The 25,161-nt window shown below is 46.7% G+C and overlaps 1 protein-coding gene across 2 annotated transcripts in view; it reads left to right on the top strand.

The window, feature by feature from the left end:
• Positions 1–25,161, top strand: part of Bsn (bassoon presynaptic cytomatrix protein) — a 93,178-nt gene that overhangs the window by 987 nt on the left and 67,030 nt on the right. The window lies entirely within an intron of this gene.

Genomic DNA, 25,161 nt, shown 5'->3' with positions numbered 1-25,161 from the left:
ACCAAAAAACCGCTATTGAATTACCTCTCACCAGATATGACCTCGTGGCTTAATGATTTAGCTCAACATCTCCAGCCAGTGGGGAAGCCAAAATCCACATAGAATGGTTTAAACTGAATAGATCTGGCCAAATATTTTGAGCCCAGCTTGTTTCAGGTGTTTACTAAACCCAGATTCTGAAAAACAAGTTGCACTGAAAGGAGAGGATGTGAATGTTGATCTGTGTCAGCCGACTCAAGACTACCAAGAGATGACAGGGTAAAACGGAAGACGTTATTTTTACACCAGTTGGGCCTGGGGAGTAGCATTCCCCCTTGGGGGAGGTGCTTCTATCTCCATTTGAAGCTGCCAATATCTATGTTGCTTTGCCTTTTCCGGTACACAAAAACTCCAAGGAAGAATAATGTTTGCTTTTTCAGATGCCCAGCTATGCCTCCTGTGTTTATTTCTTGAGATGTCTTTTCTTAGATAACTCGCAGTGATGAAGAGATGTCAGGAGAACCATCTCAAACAAGCCAGCCCACGAACGTGCCTTTTAGAGGTGGAGTTTGCCTGTTTTACATTGGTTGTTACAGGAATGCACTTGAGTAGTACACAGCTCTTAACCCTGGAAACACTGCCCATCTTGCTGTGTGCTGAGTTGCTTGTTTGGGTTTTAGCTTGAGAAAAGAGGCTCACCAAGCTTCAGTTCTCTCCCTTCAAGGAAAAGCTACAGCTGAATGGAAAAACACCCTGTCATTATATGGAGAATTTACCATTTCCCTTCCAGTTAACCAAACCGGTTGCTCTACTAGCTGTTTATCAGACATTGCAAGCATATGGAATTTTGGAAAGACCTGGAAGATTAGAGGGACAGGAAAGAGACTGCTGTATACTGCTCATATGCCTCAGTATTCCATTTCTGTCCTACCCATAAATCCTGCTACAGGGCAGACCTAGCCACTGCCATCATTCAGAAACCATGGGCTACTGCTGGATTTTGCAGTTCCAACACATTTTGCCAGCTGTGGGTAGGGTTCACACACTTGCCTGTGTTCCTGAGGTCCTTCAGTTTTGAGGCTCAGGAGGGGAGCTGGTGATGTGTCAGCAACACTGAAGACTGAGGACCCTCGAGGGAGTGGGATTCACTCTTCTGGCTCCTAGTCAGTTTATCACTGCAGCCCAGATAAGCAGACAGCCACTTCTGTCTGTCTGTCTCTCCCTCGGAGTCGGAATGGCTTCTAGTTCCTCTCACCAGTGCATCTCAGGTACCTGATACCAAATTTAGCATGTTCTGTTCTGAGATGCCGATGAACAGATTGGCCCATTGATGGAGAAAAAGCCCTGTGGCATGTGCCTCTAGGCATTCAGCAAAGAGCATCCCACAGGGATATATTTGTTTCTAACAAGATCTTGAATTTTATAGTAGTCAGAAACCTATAGTATTGGGGAAGGGGCCAAAAGAAGGTGTGATTAATTTTCTAGCCCTATAGGGGAACAGAAGTGAGGTTCCTAGGGAGTAGAATCTGGGTTCTCTCCGATTGCCACATCACCTCCTGTCACCTCAAGCTGAGTTCGTTCTTTTCATCCTCATGCTGAGATGACTTGGGCTCTGTGAGGGGGTGGCTTCAGCATTCAAGGCGGAAGAGCCTGACTTGAATTCAGTAAGCATAGGTGCTGCCACACCCATAGTGATGTCTCTTAGCCTCCAGGGATGATGGCGGAGCCTTGGGCTCTGCAGAGCTCACAAGGAAGGATTTTCTGTTTCTGGTCTCAGGTTCACCTCATATAGTTATATCAGCTCTGCTTCTTCTAAGGAGACAGATTGGAAGGAAGCTGATCTCTGTCTCAGACTCTGCTTTCTAAGCTAAGTGACTTGGTAGGGGCTGCATCCTGTTAGAGGAGGGAACAAGCTTCACTCACTCACTCATTCACTCACTCACTCACTCATTTATAGTGATGTATCAGTGTGCAGCAAGGGCACACAATGATGTAATTTTACCTGTGCAGGTATCCATGACATACCACCAGGCTAAGGCCAGACCTTGTAAGTACCTGAGAAAGTAAGGAACAGAGAGTGGTACAGTGGCAGAGTGCTTAGTCAGCCCTGGGTTCAAGTCCCAGCACCACCACAAAACACAACAAAAACCTGCTCATTGAGTACTGGAGAGAGGCTTCAACAGATGAGAGCACTGACTGCTCTTTTAGATGACCTGGGATTCAATGCCTGACATCCACACTTTGGGTGCCTGCCATCCATGACTTCAGTTCCAGAGGGTCCGACACTCTCCTCTGTTTTGAGATATGTTGTCAAATCATGGTGTCCTCTATGGACACTATGCACACACAATGCGTAGACAAACACATAAAAATAAAACTTAATAAACTTACACAAAGCAGGGAGGAAGAGATGGTTCCATGGTGAAGAGAGATCGCTACACACTCATGAAGACCTGAGTTCAAATTCTAGCATCATATAACGACATCTCACGAAAACCTGCAGTCCCAGTGCTGAGAGGGCAGGATGAGAGGATCACTAAGATTTTCTGGCTTCCAGACTCTCTGAGAAGAGGAGGGCCCCAGCTTCAAAGGGGCAAGTGGAGAATGTTGACTAGGACCCTCGGGACCTTCCTTTGCATCTCCCTGTGTGCACACAGGTGAACACACCCCCTCCCCCAGTTGTGCACATAGATTTAGGCACATTCACACACAAGTAAATAAATCTTAAGCAATTACTTTAAAATTGCACAAAGGGTCCACATAAATCAATGGCAGCCTATCTTGCCTACATCAGCTGAAAGAACTTGTAAATGTTTTGTCATGTGCAAATTGATCTTCAATAAATTAGAGGAGGTAACTTAGCTATCGAGCACAAGCACTGGATTTGGCTACATGGCCGGGATGGAAGAAAACCCAGTACGTCTGTCCCTGCCCACTAGCACTCAGTCTGGTTGGTTAGATCCTTCTTGAAGAGTCAGATCGTGGCTAATCTCTAGGAATGACTGGGCAGCCTAGTGTCTGCATATGGAAGAGTTTTCAAGTAGGACGATTAGAAAGGGACATTTAGGTTTCAAGGGAGGGAGACACACAAAGAATTATGGAAAAATTACTGGAATTCAGGGGTAGGGGCTGGAAGAAGAATGTGGTCTATCTTGGCAGAGACAGTGAGCAAAGACTGAGATTGAATGCAAGAGACTGGGAGAGAGACGGCAAGCCAGCTGAGACATCTCTCTCTAAATGCCTATCAAAATCCACAGTTCCCTTTTAGTTCGTAGGACATGGAGAAGTCTTGAGGCAAACACGACAGAGAACCTTGTCATTTGCTGGATAGGTGAGCGTGCCCCGGAACCACGTGGAGTTCTTTTCTCAAAACAGATTCGTCGGGCACAGTGTCTGAATGCAGGTCCCCTGCATTAGCTGATAGCCATGGACTAGCAGTCTATGTTGAACCTGTGAAGGCAGAATGATAGGCAGAATTGCCCAGTTTGGAAATACCGTCATTTCTCATTTAGAAGCCTTGTCTGGCCCCAGTGGCTGAGTTTTCTGGGAGTTCAGGTGTGAGCTGAGGTGACCTTCCTTTAGAATAGTGACATTGTTGATCTTACCTAGAGAGGGCAAACAGCTTTTTGCATTTCCTGCCAGGGGAAAAGAGGCAGCTTTGGTAACGTCGTCCCCAGCACTAGTGGAGCTGTTGAGACGCTGTCAGTGTTCTGCTTATTATTTATTCATTCATTTATTTATTTATTTATTTATTTTTGAGACAGAGTCTTATTCTGTAGCCTGAGCTAGCCTGGAACTCACTACATAGCCCAGGTGGCCTTGGCTGCCCCGCCCGTCTCAGCTTTACAAGTGCTGGCACTACAGGTATGCATGATCATGCCTGGCTCTGAATTAAATTTTTTTTTTCTAGTGGAGAAATTAGGAGAAGACAGGCTATTTAAACAAGCAAGCAAGCAAGCAAACAAACAAACAAACAAAACAAGATTACTATGGAACATTTCAGCATATGTTGTAACACAGGGGATCGTCCACTAAAGCCTCGTGTACCCAATTACTCGGCCACAGGCTCAACTCAGCCAATCAAGTTTCATTTACCCCCTTCCTTCTCACTGAGACAAATTCCAGACAGTCCTACATCCCATCATCAGCATCTTACTGTATCCTTCAAGAAATGAGCTCTGTGTAAACGTAACCATGACGCCACCACCTTATCTGAGTAGGTATTTCTCAGGTTATGCTAGGAATCAAACCCAGGACCTCAGAAATGCTGAACAGGCACTCTCTCTTCTAAACATGCAGCCCAACAACACATTCTTTTTAAAAAAAAAAAAAAAGATTTATTTTTAATTATGTGTATTTGTGTGTCTCTGTATGTAAATATGCAAGTGACCAAAGAGGCCAGAAAGACTGGCTCTCTCCAGAGCTGGTGGAGGTAGTAGGAACCACCCAATATGGGTGCCAAGAACTGAACCTGGGTCCTCTGCAAGAGCAGTACATGACGCCAACTGCTCAACTGTCTCTCCAGCCCTCCAGCCCTCCAGCCCTCCCGCCCTCCAGCCCTCCAGCCCTCCCGCCCTCCAGCGATCTGTTCTTAATCTCGGGTGATTGGATGTGGTTCTGTCTTCTGATTGTGTTATAGATTTTGACAGTTGGTTTACGCAAATTGTGATGAATAAGGCAAATCTAGTCTCTTTAAATTGATAGACTGTCTCTGAAGTTGTTCGTTTTGTAATTTATGTATTACATCTCTGAGTCATTTATTCTGTGATCCTTCCTTCATAGGCTGGACTAAGCTAATTGCATTCTTATAATGTCATTTAAGATGTATTTTGGCTAGTGTTTTCCTGAAAAATTGGATATTATATTTAGAATATATTCCAATCCACATTTCATTATTATTATTGTTATTATTATTATTATTATATTTATTCATAGTGCTGGATTTCAAACTCCGAATGCCCTGCCACTGAATGGTACGTCACGAGCCCATACTTCATTCATTTTGTTATTTTTGAGACCATGACTTGCTATGTTGATCTTAAACATATTTAGCCCAGAGTGGCCTCAAACTCTCAATTCTCCTGCCGTAGCTTCTTAAGTGCTTAGAGGCATGTGCTACCATGCCTGACTGGTAGAAGAAGGGATTTGTTGAAGGATTCAGATATGGAGAGAGGAGGAAGCCGCTAAAAATAGAGCCAGGCTTTGAACTAATTTGGGAGCCAAAGAACAATGTACTGGGTCACTCTTTCTTCTTTCTCTGAAATTTTCCTGAATTGGTTTGGTTCTGAGTTTAAGAAGCCAAAGCTTTCAGAGTCCTGTCCTTTGACCCCAGCTCACGTGAGCCCTCTGTAGATCTGAAGTAAGAAGCTGCTAGGAGAGAGGTTTGCGGGTTTCCAGAAATCCTCAGCTCACTAGTTTCGCTCCTGGAGCCCATGGCCTGTCCTGTTGAGCTGGGCCTGATAGCGCCGTCATATTCGTTCCAACTATGGTTATTGGGTAGCTGCTCCATCACCGACAGTCGGCTAGGTGTTTTATTTCTCTCTTGACCTGCCATGCTGTGCAAACCCTGCAGGCCCCATCTGTCCTGGCATCTTGTCCTTCCTGCCTGGGAACTGTTTGAAAACAGTGCAAGAGTAGCTGAGGCCTGTAGGCTTGCGTCAGGGGCTGAGGGACACTTTAGGATACGAGTGAGGCTTGGTGGACAGTCTGAGTCCTCCCTCTAGGTCCTCCCGTCACCAGAAGCATGTCATGCTGGTAGCAGCACCACGTTCATGGACTTGCCCAAGCTCTTCTCCTAAGGGACTGTCTGCCATCTCCACTTATAAGCACCATGGGGAGGTTGGCTGTAGTTGGGACCTTGGCCTGTGGCTCTCTGTGGTAGGGAGGCTGGAAGTCTGGCTTTCTGCCCCTGTGGTTCCCTCCTGTCAGGCCAGGCCTCATAGTGGGTGGGCGTCTGCTGGTCTTTCTCTGTCTTTTCAGTGTTTTTGTGGTTCTGGGAATTAAACCCCAGGCCTTGTGCATGCCAGGCGAGGCAAGTGCTACTCAACCACTAGCCTCATCCCATACCCGCGGCATTATTCTTCCTATCCAGCTTACTCGTAAGGACTGAGCGGCTGAGCTTGCTGTGCATACTCCTTCACTCACCCGCATTGCATTCTGGGGCCCAGCGGGGTGTTAAGATGTTTCCTTCCCAGTCTTCGTTCTTGTGCACCCATGGTTTTAATGAGAGCTTTGATCGAGAAGAGAGTCTTTACCTGCTGACCCCCACTTCTTTCTAATAAGAAAATTTCTTGGAGGCACCCTAGAACCTTTTAAGTCCTTTTTTAGGCTCAAGTCCAGAATTGCCTGCAGAAGCCTGGCCTAGAGCAGGTAGGTGGTTCTGATGTCAGAGCCAAAGGTGAAGAAGCTGAAAGGAAGTGGGAGAGGTTTCTGAGACCTAGTCTCTTGAGTACAGAGGGCATCAAAGAGCCCTAGCAGCTGTCTAGGAGCCCGTGAGAAGACACCCCAAGTCTGTCCTACCCAGAAGTGACACTGGCCTAGGGAGGAAAATAATCCTCACAAGGATGCTGAATAACTCCTTAGAATGTGGGTGGCTGGGAAGATAAGGACACTTTTCAATAGTCACATTGGTATGTGGGGGTTAGCAAGGGACTACCCATGTGCGTGTGTATGTAGTGTGTGTGCGCGTCCGTGTGTGTGCGTCCGTGTGCGTCCGTGTGTATGTGTGTGTGTGTCTGAGAAAGAGAGAGAGAGAGTGAGAGAGAGAGAGAGAGAGAGAGAGACAGACAGACAGACAGACAGACAGACAGGGACAGATAGAGACTGAAAGAAAACAGACAGAAGAGAGAGAGCATTTCATGGAGCGTATTTAGAAAAGAGGAAAACCACAGGTGTTAGACCTTACCTACCACTTTGAGGCAGGGTCTCTCCCTCTCTTTACATTTTTTTAAATTATTTTATTTTATTTTATGCGTGCTTGCTTGCATGTGAGTCTATGCAACATGTGCATGTCTGGTGCCACTAAGGAGTTATAGATGGTTGTGAACTGCCATGTGGGTTTTGGGAATTGAACCCTGGTCCTCTGGAAGAGCAGCCGGTGCTCTTAACCACTGAACAATCACTGTAGTCCTACATACCCTTTTATCTTAACTTTTTGAGACAGGGTCTTTGTATAGCCCTGAGAGTCTTAGAAACTTTCTGTGTAGACCTGGTTGGCCTTGAACTCAGATCTGCCTGCCTCTGCCTCCTGGGTCCTAGGAATAAAGGTTTGTGTCATTATACCCAGCTCCCTCTCTCTCTCTCTCCCTCTCCCTCTCCCTCTCCCTCTCCCTCTCCCTTTCTCTGTCTCTCTCTGTGTGTTTGTTTTTCAAGACAGGGTTTCTCTGTATAGCTCTGGCTGTCCTGGAACTCACTCTGTAGACCAGGATGGCCTTGAACTCAGAAATCCGCCTGCCTCTGCCTCCCAAGTGCTGGGATTAAAGGCATGTGCCACCACTGCCCGGCTATATCCAGCTCTCTTGACTCTTTTAAAATATTTTGGTTTTAATTATGTGTATGCAAGCGTCTGTATGAGGGTTTGTGAATGTCAGTGCCCACGGAGGCAGGAGGCATGGACACCCCCAGAGCTGCAGTTACAGAAGTTGTAACTGCAAGAAGTCTTACAACATGGATGCGGAAAATCAAACTCTGCTCCTCTGGAAAAGCAGGAAGTGGCCTTGACCATTGAACCATCTCTGCAGCCCCTGGCCATCTAAGTCGGGCTAGCCCCCTTCCTATTGTAGGACCACTGCAGTTACGGACACCTGCCACCACACCTAGCTTTTTGTTTGTTCTTGAGGTTCAAACAGAGGTCGTGCTTCTGTGGCAAGCACTTTACTCAAGGAACCTAAAGTTTTTTGGAGGGCGGGGTGAGAGAGAGGTCTCGTGTGGCCCACACTGGCCTTGAATCTGTGATTCTCCTCTTTGCTTCCTCCTTCCAAGTGCTAGGGTATGGGCATGTGCCATTATACCAGGCTTTTAGCTCAAATTTGCAATGTTGGGTGGACTAATTGTGTGTGTTGTTAGCAAAGAATCCTTCATCACGTGTCCTTTCACATGCTTGCTTTTGTTTTTGTTTTTGTTTTCTTTTCTTTTTTTTTTTTAAAGATTTATTTATTGTAAGTAAGTACACTGTGGATGTCTCCAGGCACTCCAGAAGAGGGCGTCAGATCTCATTACAGATGGTTGTGAGCCACCATGTGGTTGCTGGGATTTGAACTCAGGACCTCTGGAAGAGCAGTCAATGCTCTTAACCCCTTCGAGACAGGGTTTCTCTGTATAGTCCTGGCTGTGGCTGTCCTGGAACTCACTCTGTAGATCAGGCTGGCCTCGAACTCAGAAATCCGCCTGCCTCTGCCTCCGAAGTGCTGGGATTAAAGGCGTGCGCCACCACTGCCCGGCCTATACCAGGCTTTTAAATTAACAGTATTTATTATATACCTACCACATGATGCTTTAAAACACGGGAAAATAATTAGTGTATTTAGTCCTTCACGTACTTATTTTCCTGTGATGAAAAATAGTTGAAATCTGCTCAGTGCTTTTTCAAGAATATAATGTTGTTATTAATTTATTCTTCCTATCTAACTTAGAGTTGTTATCCTTTGACCAAAGTCTCTGCAGTCTCCTCTTCTGTGTATTTTATATGTGGGAATTGTCGTTTAGATGTTGGTAATTGAACCAGGGCCTCATACATCCTAGGCAAATGCTCTATTGCTGAGCTAAATCCTCAGTCCAGAGGTTAAAAAAAAAAAAAAAATTCTGCTTGAGGCAGGATCTCATGTAGTTCAGGGTGGCCTCAAACTCCCCGAGTAGCTGAGGATAATTTTGAAGTTGTGATCTTCCACCTCTACCTCCAGAGTGCTAGGACCCCATGCATACGTCACCATACCCAGTTTATGCAGTGCTGGGAATCAAACCCATGGCTTCATGCTCACTGGGTGGATGCTCTCCTTCTGGGCTCCATGTCCACCTCACTCAGCATTGTTTCTTTTGTCAGTGTCTCACTGTGTAGCCTAGACTTGTTTTTAGTCTTCTTGCCTTTGCTTCTGAGTGGTGGGATTGTAAGCACCATGTCTAGGGTAGAGGGTTTGAAAGAACCAGCGCTTGAGCCTATGCTTGGTGAGCCGTGAGAACAGAGGAAGAAGCATAGAGCGAGTACGCTCCGCCCTCGATGGACTTGTGGTCTGAGGAGGGACAGACAGACATGTTCAGATCTCTACCGTCTCTTTCCTCTTCCTTCTTGTCCTTCTTGCTTCTGCTTCTCTTTGTCTCACAGAGGTAGGATAATCAAAAGCACAATTTGAAGGGATTGTATTATTCCATATCCTAAAATAGTAGAACATATATTTGTATAGTGTTTTACAGCTTACAAAACACATTCAAAACATTAGCTTATTCTGTTGGGAGCTCCAAAGACCTAAGATGAGCGTTTCAGAACAGCTAGCAAGCAGACGTTCGCAAACCAAAATGCCTTACACTGAGCACAGCTGGAGAGCCGTGTCATTTCCCTGCCTCCTGCTCAGAGAAGATGGAAAATTTAGCAAGAGGATGGGGAGGGCTGTGGGGAGGCAAAAGGATCAGGAAGTAGGACATTTAGATAAAGGACAGTGTGGGGTACGGAAGAGTGGGCCTCCTGAATGCCCATCAGAAATCCAGGGTTTGATCATTTGATGTTGCCCCAGACGCCACACTGAGTACACACACCTAGGAGATCTTTAGGATATTCTTGGTTTATTTTTGAGCTTCTGAGGATCATGCTTGGTAAGGACTCCACCACCTACCCACTCCCAGGGCCCTGAGTTTTCAGTTTCATCAGCCCTAAAATGAAGGGTTTAACCAGGTAATTTCCAAAGCCCCATTCACCCTTGACATTTGACTTCTGTGAGATGAATAAAAAGGGAGATGATGATTTCCACCGTTCCTCAGCTCCACTGAGAATAGACATCAAGGTCACAAACTGGCCATGGGGCTCACACATGTAACCCCAGCATCCAGGAGGCTGAGGTAGGAGGCTCATTCTGCGTTCCAGGCCAGCATGTGTTAAATAGTATATCACATACAGAATGAGACCCTGTCTCAAACAAAACAAGATTATAAATAAAAAGCACAATGGATTTCCTTTAGGGGAATTAAAAGCAGGGTATAAATAGAGGGGTGGCTCATTTACTATGTTCTAGAAATTTCCTAGAATGGACAAGGGAAGTCAAGCCTGGAGCCAGGTAGCACTTTTCCAACAGGTGGCTGCTTGGAAAGTCATTGGCCTCCATGCACTGGGGTAGCCAGCCTGTAACAAAGTTGCAAGCTATACCTAGGCCAGCAGAGCCTGCTGCAGGCTCGCCATTCCCTGCTCTGTGCCCCCTCATCTCCTGAGCATCTCTCTTCCCATTGCAGATGCTCTGGCAATGGTCTATGTGCCTATGATTGCCAGGGAGAACTGGAATTGGGCAAAACTGTGAGGGGGGAGGTTGGCACAAGAGAAGGCTAGCCTAGAAGAGGCCCGTTTGGTCTACTCCACTCAGGCAGTTGGACAGTAGGGTTGACACCTTCATTATAGCGGGAAGAGCTGGCCCAGGCCTCTGTGGGCTTAGGCCAGACTTCCTCAGTGTCAAGATCCAAAATATGAGGGCGATCCTTTAGGAATATGGTTTGTCTTCAGAAGATAATGTGTGTTCTCTGTCTCTAACCCAGCCCTTAACAGATGCTGGAATGGCTGCTGTCATCTCCTGGGCAGAGCTCTGCCCTGGTATGAACACTGAAGTTGTCAGCAGTCTTTGGTCTTTCTTAGCAGACTCCTCTGTTGGGAAACTCCTGTTTCTGATTATTTGAAATGGATTTCCTTATATTTCTTGTTGGCTGGTCCTCCACTCGGAGTTTTTACAGGTGTCTGTTATAAGTCCCTACCAACCATGTTCTCACAATTCCTCAGTCTGGCCTTCTCTGATCTTGAGGACTCCTGCTCCTTTGGCTGTTGTGGAGACAGCCCAAGGCTCTCGGCACCTCTGAGGACAGGGAGATTCAGAGAACAAGGTCCAGGCTTAGCAAGTCACATGGATTATGAATGACATCGTCTGAGGAATCAGAGCCTTCACCCATGCAAGCAGCAGAACATGTTCCTCTGCCTTTCTGAGATCTTTATGGAAGCTATCCCCATGGCTGTCTAGCTTCATGCAGGCCATCTCTTCACGAAGGCTGAGTGACCCCCATCTTGGAAACATAGAACCCAGGGATATATCTGCAGGAACCGGCCCAGGTCCTGCCATGTCTGCTCTGTGCATGCCTGGAGATTCCTTGTAACCTGGTGAGATTTCGGATCCCGACCCCGTTCCACTGGAGAGCGAGGGTAATAACCAAGGCAGCGTGTTTGTTTCAGGAGTCACCCTCTGAGGGCGCCTCCCTCTCTTAAGTCTTTGCCACCCTGCGTTCTCAAGCCCTCCATCTGACCTTGAGTGGCCAGTGTCAGGGTTTCACAGACAAGGCCTTGCTAGTTGATGTTTGAGGAGTTGCCAGATGAGGAGAGCGGAGGAGTCAAAGTCAGATTCGAGAGCCCAGCACCCCTACACCATGGCCACAGCCCCCCTGCGCACTGCAGAAGAATCACTGTGCAGACTGGTGCTCCAGTCTCTGGTCTGCAGGGCCTGTGCTCCCAGGAGCAGCAGGTGCTCCCCACACTAAAATTCTAAATACACATAGAAGGAGAAATGTGGGATGCTGAGGGGCTGGGGACGCGGCTCATTGGAAAAGGGCTCACTGCCAAACATGAGGACTGAGCCTGATCCTCAGAACGCACTCCTGGTTCTCCTCCCTCCACCAGTCAACCCTGGATCTACAGGTGTGCGTGCATGCCCACACTCATGCCCGGCTTGTCCCTTTTCTTAAACTAAACCAACAAAACCCCCTCACTTTATGGTCTTGAGACATTGTCATTATTATTGTGTTGCCTTTATTCTAACATATATGTATGTATGAATATAGTTAGAGTATAGAATATGTGTACATGTGTATATTTATTTTAAAGTAATAATGTACCTATTTTTTTTCTAGCAATAATACTAGTGAATATAATTTAAGATCCTCTGGGGTCTATTTGGTCTTTAGGTTATCTTTCCAGAGACATATAGGTTCATGTCTTAGAGCTATTAGAAGTTAGTCTTCCTTGTGTTGTTATGCCATTAGTAAGATACAAAATTAAGCTCCTTTATTCTAGTTTGTTTTTAATTTGTGAGGATTGGTTTTGATTACTTATCTGATTTCACCATATTATTGTGCAATAAATCAGCCAAAATTCAGTGGCTTCAAATAACAGTTCTTTTGAAAAAAACTTCTCACTCAGACATTTGCAAGCTGGGTAGAATTCACTGATGTAGGCTGGACTCCAGGCTCCACTTAGTGTGTGCTTCATTTTCCCTGGGCAGCAGGCTAGCTGCTGTTCCCGCAATAAAGATGACAGACACACGAGTGTGGTTCTAACTGCACAAGCCTCTGACATACTCATTGTGGTAGTGTGACTGAGAATGGCCCCCATATGGTCGTTTATTGGCCCGCTTCGTCACCAGTGAGTGGCTCTGTTTGGAAGGATTAGAAGTATTAGGATGTGCAGTCTTCTTGGATGAGATGTGTCGTTGGGGGATGTTTTTGAGGCTTTAAAAGCCCATGCCAAGCCCAGTGTCTCTCTCTGTGGATCAGGATATGGCTCTCAGCTACTGCTACGGCACCATATGTTCCACCATGGCCTCCACCATGGTGGTAATGGACGAAGCCTCTGAAGTTTTGAGCCCCCAATCAGATGCTTTCTTTTATAAGGGATTGTTGGTCTTGGTGTCTCCTCACAGCAATAGAACAGTGACTGACACGCATGTGTTGTTCACTTTCCTTTAGACAACACAGTTTGTGGTTAAGCCCAGTGAGGTATTGTAGTCAGCAAACGCCTCAGAACTTGGTGATGGGAAACAAGTGTTTTGGTCATGGCCTATGCTGCAGGAATCTAGGAAGGGCACACTGGGAGTGGCTTGTGTCTGTTCCTTGTTTCCTTCCCTCTGTGGTAAGAAACAGTTTCATCAGCAACCCCTGTCCCCACCCCACTTCCCTTTTTTGAGACAGAGTCTCACAATGCAGCCCTGATCTCACTGTGTAGAACTAGAGACCTGCCTGCCTCTGCTTCCTGTGTGCAAGGGTTAAAGTCCTGGGATTAGAGGCAGAGGCTACAGCACGATTTACATAATGTGTCCCGATGATCGTCACTTTGTAGCTGATTCAGAACTCCTACCTTCTCTTTACATCTGCACCCTGGTCCCCTTGGACATAACATGACCTAACCATAGACACTGGGCTGCAGCGTCACAGTGAGGGACATGTGATTTTTGGCCCAACATCAAACTCCTAAACTTAGGCCCTGCCCTTTGCATCCATGGAATAATGGCCAATAACATGCCACACATGCTATTTTGTATTTTTATCAGTGTGGGATTTCCTCAAGTGGATTGTTTGAAACAAAATGGCAAATGCATAAGTCAGTGTTCAGGACAAAAGTAGAACCAGGGAGCTGGCGAGTTGTCTTGGATAGTTAGTATTCAGAGATGGTCCATACAGCCTGGGGTGGGGTTGGTGGGGTGGGGTAGGTGGGGTGAGGTGTGTGAAGTGTGGAGCTGGAAGAAATGAATGTGGTTACAGTAATCATCTTCTCAGCAGGTGCTTGCCCAGGGCTGGCTGCAGAGAGCCTGAGAAAGAGAAAAATCGGGAGCTTGGCCTGAACTCTGGTGTTGTATGTGGAGATAGGTGGGCACAGAGGGAGATGGAAGGAATAGGGCCAAAATTTAGGAGTTCTGATATTGGACCATTGTACTTGGCTTTCCCCTGGTACTGGAGATCAAACCTAGGGAGGTGCTCTGGAATCTACGCCCCCAGCCAGGGTGTGGTTGACAGGCATCCAAGTGAGGTGGCAGGCATGCTGGGTAGTCAGATCCAGGCTACACCACTTTACCTGTAAAGCACTTTACCTGTAAGCACTTTCCTGTACCACCACTTGGTTCTGGAAGAGAGACGTTAACGAGGAGGTAAGTGAGGCAGTACTGTCGTTCCAGGAGAGCGAGTCGAGTACATTCAATTGAACAAACATTAGTCTTATCAAATGATTTGTTGGAAAGGAAAGCACTCAGCACGAGGCCTGGCATGACATGACTATTAATTGAAGGCAGGTTTCATGGGCAGGCCTGCAAACGAAAGGTGAGCGAGATAGACTCGTGCTCCTGACTTCCTGTTTTAGCGCATGTTTGAATTAAACTTGATTAAGGGTTTGCTCCCTGGTCTCTGGGGGCTCTTAGACATCGGGTGATGCCTGACGGGCTCAGAGGGCCATGGACCATCCTTCTTATGCCCACATACAGCTGCTAAGGCAGCATTTAGAGCTCAGACTAGGTAATGAACTTAAATGACCTGTCTAGTCCCGAAGATCTGAGTATAGAGTAGCTACTCAGAGTTTCAGCCCAGACCGCCAGCGCCTCCAAGGACAGCATCCCACCAAGGACAGCATCCCACCAAGGACAGCATCCTACCGAAGGGGCCGCTCTGACTCCTTGGTTTTCTTCCCCATGACACTCCATGAAATCTGACTGAGAGTTTTGGCTTTCAGTTTGAGTGAGAGTGAAGTGAGACAGGCTCGCTTTGGCAGCTCTGGGGGTTGGAAAGGAGCCCTGCTGATGCCAACATGGGTACAGACACTACCGCTCACCCAGGCTAGGAATTCAGTTCCTCAGAGTCCAGCAAGTGGGCTGTGTGGCTCTTGGGGCTGGCTAAGAAGCTGGTGAACTGGAGTAGGACCTTCCCAATGGCCAGGCATCCATCCTTGCTTTCCTCCTGTGCTGCAAATGAAGGTGCTTAGTGTTGATTGCCTAGTGTCTGAGACACACCACCCACAGAGCAGAGTCACAGGGCATTTCCTACTAGGACACTTCAGGAAGTTGTGGTGCATGTACTGATGGGAGAGAGGGAGGAAGCAACAGACAGACCCCGGCAGCTTGCTCTCAGTGTTCCCAAGAGACCGGGCCTACCACACTGCCTACTGCACTGCCTACCACACTGCTCACTGACCCGACCCGTTTGTTTGTTAGAGCTCGTGCTGGAGATCACATAGTCTCTGCTTGCATCGCTGCTTTGCATTTACCTGGCCGTTTTGCCGTAGTTTTTGCTTGCCTGAGCTGTAGAAATACACAGACCGAAGGGCAGAGGCATAAGCTTCCCCAGGACTCCAGGGATAGACATCACAGATATACATTCCTACATGGTAAAAACTAAAAACCTCTATACGCATGAGCATTGAGGAAGAAAAACAAAAATGCTCTTAGAGATCAGAGATCTCTGTGGGACCATCACGGGAATACCTTCTCTTCTGGTGCGAAGACCCAAAGAGTGACAAGGGCTGAACCTGGCTGGCTGCAAGGTTTGGCAGGGAACACAGGCCTCACACATGCTCCTTCCACTTCCTTTTCTGTAGTACACTGGTGTCTCAGGAAAGCACAAAAACCCAGGCAAAAACATGCATTGCTTTGTGTGCGTGTGCACAGTTGGGCAGGCGCACATGGAGGCCAGAAGTCACTCTTGGGTGTTGTTCCTCAGACACTGTCCACGTTGCGTAGGCCACATCTCTAACTGGGAACTAGGGTTCCCTGATTAGACTGGCAGGCCATTGAACCACAGGGGTCCTTTGTCTTTTTCTCCATGCACAGCAAGTACTTTCCAAAATCCCTATCTCTCCAGGCCCAATACATACACTGCTTTTGGAAACAGCAGTGCTGCTAGTAGGAACCAAGGGATGTGTTTATATGCCTGTGTGTCTCTGACTGTGGGGGTGATCCCAGAGTGGTGCAAACCAGAAATGGGGTGGGGAAGAAGGACCTCGGTTCAGTGAATGACTCGTGCCACTTTGGGATGAAGAAGCTCTTATGGTCTGGAAGGGATAGAGAGCCTAGTGCACCACAGACAGTCTTCTTGCCCATGTGCGGGCTCTGAGAACTGACCAGAGAGAAGCAGAAACCATCTTCTTGGTAGCCTTGCCTTATAAAACTCCAGCAGAAGAAAAAGACCTGGCCCTACTGGGTGAGGCTTAGAGGCGTGGCCTTTGCTGCCACGCGACTACTACCCAGGCCAGTGCACTTAATCTGGGCCATGTCCCAGAGGCCTCAGGGCCCGGTTGTGAAGAGGGCAGAATTCATGCCATCCCTTCTTTCTCCACCTGCCAGGGAGATAAAGTATGCCTCTGCTCCTCAGGCAAATGTCAACGTGCTCTGAGCTTTCACAGAGGGCATGGCCTTCAGGAATGAGGGCCATAACCCTATGTGAATGAAGTGAGATATAACCCAATGAGGGAGTCCAATGATGTGTGTGCTAGGGGTGGGGTGAACACAGGGTGCAAGCTGCACCTCGATGCTCAGGTGACCCCTGAGCTTCGCACATCCTGCTCTAATATGCATACATGCATACACACATACACTTGGTCCTACACTCCAGACCCTGCTGCCTCCCGGGACTCTGGGGATCGTCTACTGGTGGGATAAGTGTATAACGTGCCTGTCGCCTGAGGCCCCCCACCTCCCTCTGGGCTCAGATCCTGTTGACTTGCCTTCTGTGAAGTCGATTTGGGTTTTGTGCACCTCCTTGGCTGCCTTCAGTCTCCTCTGGCATTGTTCGCTCTGCCTGCATGGATTCCCAGGTCTCAGCCCTCAGCTGTGTCTTCCTCCTGCTCAATAGGCCTCTGCTAGAGCATCCGCATTAAAAACAAAACAAACAAACAAACAACACGTGCTAAGGGCTTGCTAAATTCTGTAGCTTAGGTCCCTGACCTGGGTACCCCTCGGCATGGACCATGCGGAGTCCCCTCCCTGTCATGCTCTCCCGCTTTTGTGGAAACAGCCATCTGCCACATAACTCTGATGCACAGGGTCTCTTTTCCTGGGAAAAATTTGCCGTGCAACACAGTGAACGGACATGAACGGACATCGTAGTGGTGGTGGCCGGCCGTGTCTGAGACCGGGTCTCAATATGTAAGCTCAGGCTGGCCTGGAACTGGTGATCCTCTTGCCGTAGGCGTTTGAATACTGGGATTACAAGAGCTTACCACCATGCCAGGGAAGTCTTTCTGAGGCTAGGAACATCACTGATTTTGTTTGATGTTCATAGGAGATCTTTAGCAAATCTTTTGTTTGGCACAGAGCCTTTTCCTAGTCCTCGCCTCCCCGGGGCCCAAGGTCAGTGTGAGTAGCTGAGTCGGGTGTGGTTGATGGATCAAAGGCAGCTCTAGTGGGAAATGTCACAAGCAATGGGATGGAAAGAACAGAGCCGTATCTTTTAGAACTTGGGGTGGTTTGCAGCCTGGAATTGGGAACCAAGAAATGCTCTCCAGCTGTTTGATGGCCTGTTCATTCACCTCTAGTTTGATATTTCAAGGGTCAAGAAGCTTCCTGTCTGTGTTCAGGAAGTGGATTAGCTGTTGTAGATTAGAGCTGACTCTATGAACTGGGCATGGTGGTGCACACCTTTAATTCCAGCGCTTGGGAGGCAGAGACAGGAGAATCTCTGTGAGTTTGAGGCCAGCCTGGTCTACATAAAACTGACTCTGTAGGGCTCATTATTACCTCTGCTTTTCTTCTCTTTGTTGAAACCGAGTGCCATGTAGTCCAGGCTAGCCTTGAATTTGCTAAAGATGAACTGACTACTTCTACCTCCCAAGTGCTTGCATTATAAGCTTGAGCCACAATGCCTAGATAATCCTAGCTTGAGTCTCACTGTGTAGATCAGGCTGGTCTTGAACCTACAGAGATCCTCCTTGCCTTTGCGTTCTGAGTGCCAAGATTTGTGCACCATCTCTTACAGCCCTGGGCTACTTTTGCTAGACCCTTTCTCATTACCCGGGTCAACTTTCTTTTTTACGGTTCCACACCCCTCAAGTGTTTGTGCAGGAGAACGATAGAAGGCCAGCAGACAGGCGGCTTCTGCCAGGTGCCTCCCTTGGCAACCACTGTCATGTGTTCAGATTTGAGGAGTACCCATGACAGAGGCGTGTGGAGGACTCGCCCATCCTCTTCTTCCTAGCCACTGGGCCAACGCCTAGGATACAATGATAAGAAAAGTCAGTACAACCAGTTCTCAAAGAGCTCCGGGCTCAGTGGGAGAGAATGATTTTAATCATCCAGAAACAAACGTGCTAATGAAAGGGCAGGACCAGAAATCATGAGAATTCTTGCTCTGGGAAGGGATGCTGATGGGCATCTGAGTGAGTTACAAGTGTAAGGTGCGAGCAGCTAAGTGGAGGTGCAACGGGGCCTGGCCTTTTAGGAAGGAGGAAGCTCACACACACAAGGGCCCCCTGAGGCTCCCATTAAAAGAGGCAGGAGGCTCCTTTTCAGTGGAGATGGATCAGAAGCATGTGTGGGAACAGAGGAGGGAATAATATACAGAGCCTGTTTCTGGCCAGGACATCTTGCTGTGGCCGCTGGGCTGGTTGTACAGATGGTCCGTTTCTTGTGCCCACCCCCCAGCCTTTCCCTCTGGACTCCAACATTAGCCCTATCCACTCCTGACTCAGGGGTTGTTTGTCTAGCTTGCTGCCCCTGCTACTGTGAAGGCCATAGGAACTGGGAATGGCTAAGACACGTTTTTAGGTGAGTAGTCTTGTTTCTTATGCTTTCCTGGGGACCAGAAGGAGTAGAGGCCTTGTCTGGCATGATTGCTAACGTAGTCATTCCACCTCCTCCCCCCATTAAGCAGAAAGTTCCCTGTTCACTCTCAGATCAACTGCAAGACCCCAGTGCTGGCCAGCGTGTGAGAGCTCCCCTTTACAGGCCCTTTCACTTTGGAGGCTGGGGATTGACCTCCAGTACCATGACACAAGCCTGCAATCCCAATGCCAGGGAGGTGGAGGCAGGAGGTCACCCTTGACTAAACAGGAAGCTGGAGGCCAACCTGAGCTACACTGAGACCCTGTTTCAAAGCAACAACATCAAAACTCAAAGAAGTAAAAGAGCCAAGAAAAACATCCACAAAAATCTAAAAATGTGCTGGGCAGTGGTGGTGTATGCCTTTAATCCCAGCACTTGGGAGGTAGAGGCACGTGGATTTCTGAGTTCGAGATCAGCCTGGTCTACAGAGTGAGTTCCAGGACAGCCAGGAACCCACCAGGGAGAGAAACCCTGTCTCGAAAGAAAAAGAGAGAGAGAAAGAAAGAAAGAAAGAAAGAAACAAACAAACAAACAAACAAAGAAACAAACAAAACAAAACAAATCTAGAAACTCTCCCACATGAAGACCTTGTCTTAGTGTTTGATTTTGAGGTTTCAGGGATAAAGGCCATGGTCCCCATGCTGGCTCCCAATCTGCACTGCGCTGCTGCCCCCTTGGCAGCCTTTCTCTTTTACACCTTGGGGACCCTGGTGTCCAGATGCCATAGAGAAGCCCAGCTGCAGGCTGGCCGTGAAGGTGCTTACCATGGTGGCCTGGCTCGTAAAGGTGGAAGGGGCAAGGTAACGCCGTGAAGTTATCCCTTGGATTCCACGTGTGTGCGCTGTGGCACGCATGCTCCAACACACATGCATCTCTCTCACATACATTAATAGTTAATAAATAAACTTTAAAAGCAAAGGGGAAGCCCAGCTGGGCCAGGCTGGTTGCCAAAGCCTGTGCTCCCAAGTGTGGAAGAAGGCGCCTGAACCTGACTTGCTTACTCAGTAAGCACACAGGCTGCAGTCACCGTGAGCTGTGACAGTGATCTGCTTCCAGGTCCCTTTGCTCTGCTCCCGTTCTTTCTCCCATAAGCACTCATTCACCTTGGCGCATCACTTCTGCCTCAGTTCTTTTTTTTTTTTTTTTTTTTTTTTTTTTTTTTGGTTTTTTGAGACAGGGTTTCTCTCTGTAGTCCTGGCTATCCTGGAACTCACTCTGTAGACCAGGCTGGCCTCGAACTCAGAAATCTCTGCCTCCCAAGTGCTGGAATTAAAGGTGTGCGCCATCACTGCCAGGCTAGCTTTACACTGTTCTTGTTGCTGTAGAAAAAGTGTAGTAGCCTAAAGAATAGAAACTTATTCCGTATAGCCTGGAGGCTAGAGCTCTAAGAGGAAGGCTTTCCTGTGCAGGGAGGCCTGATGTTTATCTCTAAGTCGACACTATTGCGAGGGACAAGGGTGCCCTCTTTCCCAGGCTGGATGAACAGAGGGCATAAAGGAAACCTCTACCCCTTTGTTGAGACAGAATTCCTGGTTGGCCTGGAACTCAGAGACCTGGCTGAGATTAACGGCTTGACCCACCATAACCTGTTTTGAGATAATTCTTTTTAAAACATCATTGTGTACTATGATAAACATTTTATGAATTTCAGATATTAAAGTGCACCCTTCGTGTGTCTTGCATTCTCATGGCCTAGCTTCCTGTGTCTCCTCTTCCCTCTAGCATCTGTCTATAGATTGGTAGTTCTAGATATGTTGCATACTTGGGGCCATGAAGTGTGTGTTTTGGGGGTCTGGCTCTGTCACATCAGTGCCTCATTCCCTCTTCTTACCCAATAACACTCCAACGTATGGCTGTGTCATCTCTTATCTATCCATTCACTGATAAGTGTGTTTGCTGTGAGGGGCTCTGTCTGTTTGCTTTTTGGAGACAGAGTCTTCCTGTATAGCCCTGGCTGTCCTGGAACTCCCTCTGGAGCCCAGGCTGACCTCAAACTCACAGAGATCCACCTGCCTCTGCCTCCTGAGTGCAGTACTGGGATTAAAGGTGTGTACCACCACCACCTGACTCTTAATTTTTATTTTATCTTTTGAGATATCTAACTTTGTAGCTTAGGGTAGTCTTATCCACATGATCCTCCTGCCTCAGTCTTCCCAGGGCTGGGATAACAAACCTGTGCCTTTGTTCCCAGCTTGACAGACAGGGATCAGCTTTCTTCCAATCTGGATGCTTGTTTTTCTTGCCTGATTGCTTTGGCTCAGATCGCTAGTGCTGTGTGGAACTGAGTGCTGAGGCTTGGCTTCACTGTGTTCCCGTTCTTACAGAGAAAGCCTCCAGCCTTTCACCCTGCGAGAACCCACATCTAAGTATGATGTCAGTTGTGAGATTTCACAAGTGCCCTGGATCCTGTTGAAGAAGTTTCTTTGTATTTCTAGCCTATTAAGTCAGTTTGTGTAAAAAGAGATTTCTTTTTATGTGTGTGAGTTCTAGATGAATCTGCACGTGTATATGCACACCACATGTGTGCTGGTGCTCATGGAGTGCAGAAAAGAGCATCAGGTCCCATAGAACTGAAGTTACAGCTGGTTCTTTGCCATTACATGGGTGCTGGGAGCCAAACCTGGGTCCTCTGCAACAGCTAAGGCATCTGTCCAGTCCCTATTGAGGTTTGTTTGTTTGTTTGTTTTTAATCATGAAATGCTTTAATGACAAAATTTACTAAATTTTGTCAAGCACCTTTTTCTCATCAATTGAGATGACTGGTTCCTTCTTTGTTTTATTTTATTTTTTTTTAACTTATCCCAGCACTCAGGGGGCATAGGTAGAAGTAAAAGAGCCAAGAAGAACGGTGGGACCCCCATGAATATCCCCCCCATTTCTTTTTCTCTAAAAAAATTGTATTCAGGAGTTGGAGAGATTGCCTAGAGGTTAAGAGCACTGGATGGTCTTCCTGAGGATCCAGGTTCAATTCCCAGCACCCACATGGCAGATCACAGCTGTCTATAATTCAAGCTTTGGGGCTCTGACACCCTCATACAGACATCCATGCAGGCAAAGCACCAGTGCTCATGGAATAAAGATAAATTAATTAAAACATTGTTTATTCATTGGGGAAAGAAAGGTGGATTGGTGACTAAGTGCATTGGCTGCTCTTCCAGAGGCCCTGGGTTCTGTCCCCAGCACCCACATGGCAGCTTGCAGCTGTCTGTAACTCCAGTTCCAGGGGATCCGACAACCTCATACAGACAGACATGCAGGCAAAACACTAATGTAGAAATTAACAAATAAACTTTTAAAAGTTGTATTCATTTATTATTATTATTATTTTTATTTTTGTATGCTTGTATATCTGCACACACTACGTGTATGGAGAACCTATGGAGCCAGAAGAGAGTAGTAGATCTCCCAAAACTGGAATTACAGATGGTTGCAAGCCACCATGTGGATGCTAGGGACTGGAACCCAGATCCTCTTCAGAATCAGAAGTCCTCTTAACTGCTACGCCACCTTACCAGGCTAACCCTCCTTACAGCAGAGCTGGAGCTCATTAAGAAGGAGTTTCTCTCTTTCTAGTTTCGTATTTTGGTTTTGGTTTGACTGAATCTTGCTAGGTAGCCCAAGGTCGGTCATCATCACCTCAGACTTTCAGTCTTCCCGTTCACTTCTGGATTGCTGGGATGGCAGGTGCGAGCCACCACAGCTGGCTCAAGAGGATTAAAGGTGGGGAGAGGCAGGTAAGGCAGGGACAGCAGGATGTCTTCTAGGGTGGGTGAGCACATAGTAGACTTTTCATTTGCTCACTGAGTTTACGTTTTGCAGCTCGCTCTTATTTTCCTGCTATACAGAAGGAAGTCTAGGTTATTGATAATCGATCTTTAATTTCCCAGGATGCGTGCTGACATGATTTACTGCACCTGTGTGTTTAGTGCAGAACATTTTCATTTTCACTCATCTCAAACGTATTTTGAGCAGGGTGTGTTGGCGCACGCCTTTAGTCCCAGTGCTTAGGAGGCAGAGGCAGGCCGATCTCTGTGAGTTCGAGGCCAGCCTGGTCTATAAAGCAAGTTCCAGGAAAGCCAGAGCTGTTATACAGAGAAACCCTGTCTTGAAAAACAAAAATAAAAAGAGTATTTTGAAGTATTTCCTTAAGGATTATTTTTCTCAGATTCATTGCTTATTTAGGACTGTGGTTCAGTTTACACTTAGTTGTGAATTTTACAAACTTGTCCCGTTGCCAATTCTGTTGCTAATTTAATTATAGTGTGTTCAAAGAACATCCTTATTATGACTTCAATACTTTAAAATTGATGGGGGTCTACCCTGTGTCTGGGCCTATGGTCTGGGAAAACTGATCCACGTGCACTTGAGTGTGCATGCTGATACTGGGTGGAGTGTTTCTCAGATGGCTATTAGTTCTAGTCAGTTGTAGTGATTTTCAAGTCTTTCATTTAATCTTCTACAGTGTTGTTCTGTTTGTTCTTGTAAGGAACTGAAGTCCCCAACTATTAGAGTTGAACTGCCTGCTTTCTTTTTAACTCGGTTGCTTCATGTATTTTGGGGCATATATACACTTATAATAGTTGTACCTTTCTAATTCAATGGCCCCTTTGTTAGCCTTTATCTTCAGTCAGCTCCTCCCTTCCCCTCCTTAAAGAAATAAAGTCTTTCAGTGTTCAGGCTACCTTCAAGCTTCTCTGCTCAGACTCCTCCAGTCTTAGCCAAGGAGTTGCTAAGCTGGGACTGGAGGCCTTCACTTCCCAGCCTACCTCGGACAGGTGGTCACATGACTGTTTTTTTCCATTAAGAAATAATTCTGCTTGGGAGGCTGAGGCAGAGGCATCACTCACAAGTTCAAAGAGAATCTGGCCTAGATATAAATTCTAGGCCAACCAGAGATGGAGAGCAAGCCCTAGTATCAAAAGAATAAACAAACAAACAAACAAACAAAAAACCCTTCAACCCGTTTGTTTATTTATTTATTTATTTATTTGCATCTAAAAGTGCCTCTCGTTGATAATACTTGTATCTCTTTTTCTCAATCAAGTTTGATGATCTCTGACTTTGGATTAGATTATGTAATCTAATTCCTAATATTGTGGATTTGCAGGTGCATTTTGCTTTTTATGTGTCTCAAGCTTTCTTATTTCTTTCTTCCACTTTTATTGCCTTACTTTGTATTAAGTGGACACTTTCTAATGTAACATTGTAATTGAATGTTTTTAAATTATTTAGGGTTTACAACCTACATCTTATTATTTTAGAATCTGTTTCAGCCCAGGCAGTGGTGGCACACACCTTTAGTTCCAGCCCTTGGGAGGCAGAGGCAGGTGGATCTCTGTGAGTCTGAGGCTAGCCTGGTTTACCGAGTGTGTTCCAAGACAGCCAGGACTCCATGATAAGACCCTGTCTTGGATAAATACACAAACAAAAAAAAAATGTACTTCAGACTGATTTGTTTTTGAGATAGAGTCTCAGCTAGCCTGGAACTGCTAGATAGACCAGGCTGGCCTTGAATTTATAGAGATCCACCTGCCTCTGACTCCCAAGTGCTGGGATTAAAGGCGTAAGCCACCCAGCCAGACCCAGAATCTACTTCAGATTTATGCTAATTTAGTTTTAGTGATGTGGACTAAGGATGTGGCTCAGTGGTGGCTCTTGTCTCCTGTGTATAAGGCCTTGGTGTGATCCCACACTGAGAAAACCATTGAGAGTAGACACTTGGCTCCATATGCAGCTGCATTCTTCTACCCAGTGTTACACTGTATCACGTTACAAATGGAAAAACACATCATAATTATACAGTTATAACTGTCACTTTATATGGTGCTGCAGGTAACCTCATATGTGCTGCTTTGCAAGCCAGAGACAAAGGACAGCAGCAGGCATACATACCACAGTTTGTGTCCCGGCCTTTCCATTTGCTGTCTCTACTCCCCACTGTTGCCCGTGGACTTGAGTTGCCGTCTGAAGTGCCTTTTGCATTTCAATCCATATATATTTCTGTCTAGGTTCGACTATCCTGACATATATAAATGTTTTGCCTTATGCGATTGTTTCCTAAATCAGTTAGGAAAGTGAAAGGAATTCATGGTCACACATTCTCCCGTTCCTAGGCACACTGCAGCCTTCACTGGCTCCCTCTGGTTTTTGTGTGTGGATTAGAATGACTGCTGGTGTTGCTTGCTTTCAGCCTCTCCCTTTGGTATTTCTTGTAAGGGGATCTGCTATCCTGCTTCGTCTTAGGTTTTGCTTTCTTTTTAATCTTGTTAATCAGGATAATGGTTTCATTTTGACTTCACTAGCAATTATCCTTTTTCCTACAAATTTTTAAGCTTACTTGATGTGCTTTTTTTATTTTTAAATATTTTATTCTTGCCGGGCGGTGGTGGCGCACGCCTTTAATCCTAGCACTTGGGAGGCAGAGGCAGGCGGATTT

The sequence above is a fragment of the Mastomys coucha genome, unplaced genomic scaffold, assembly GCF_008632895.1.
Source record: "Mastomys coucha isolate ucsf_1 unplaced genomic scaffold, UCSF_Mcou_1 pScaffold23, whole genome shotgun sequence".
Classification (NCBI taxonomy): Eukaryota; Metazoa; Chordata; class Mammalia; order Rodentia; family Muridae; genus Mastomys; species Mastomys coucha.
This window is presented reverse-complemented; position numbering and strand designations above follow the sequence as displayed.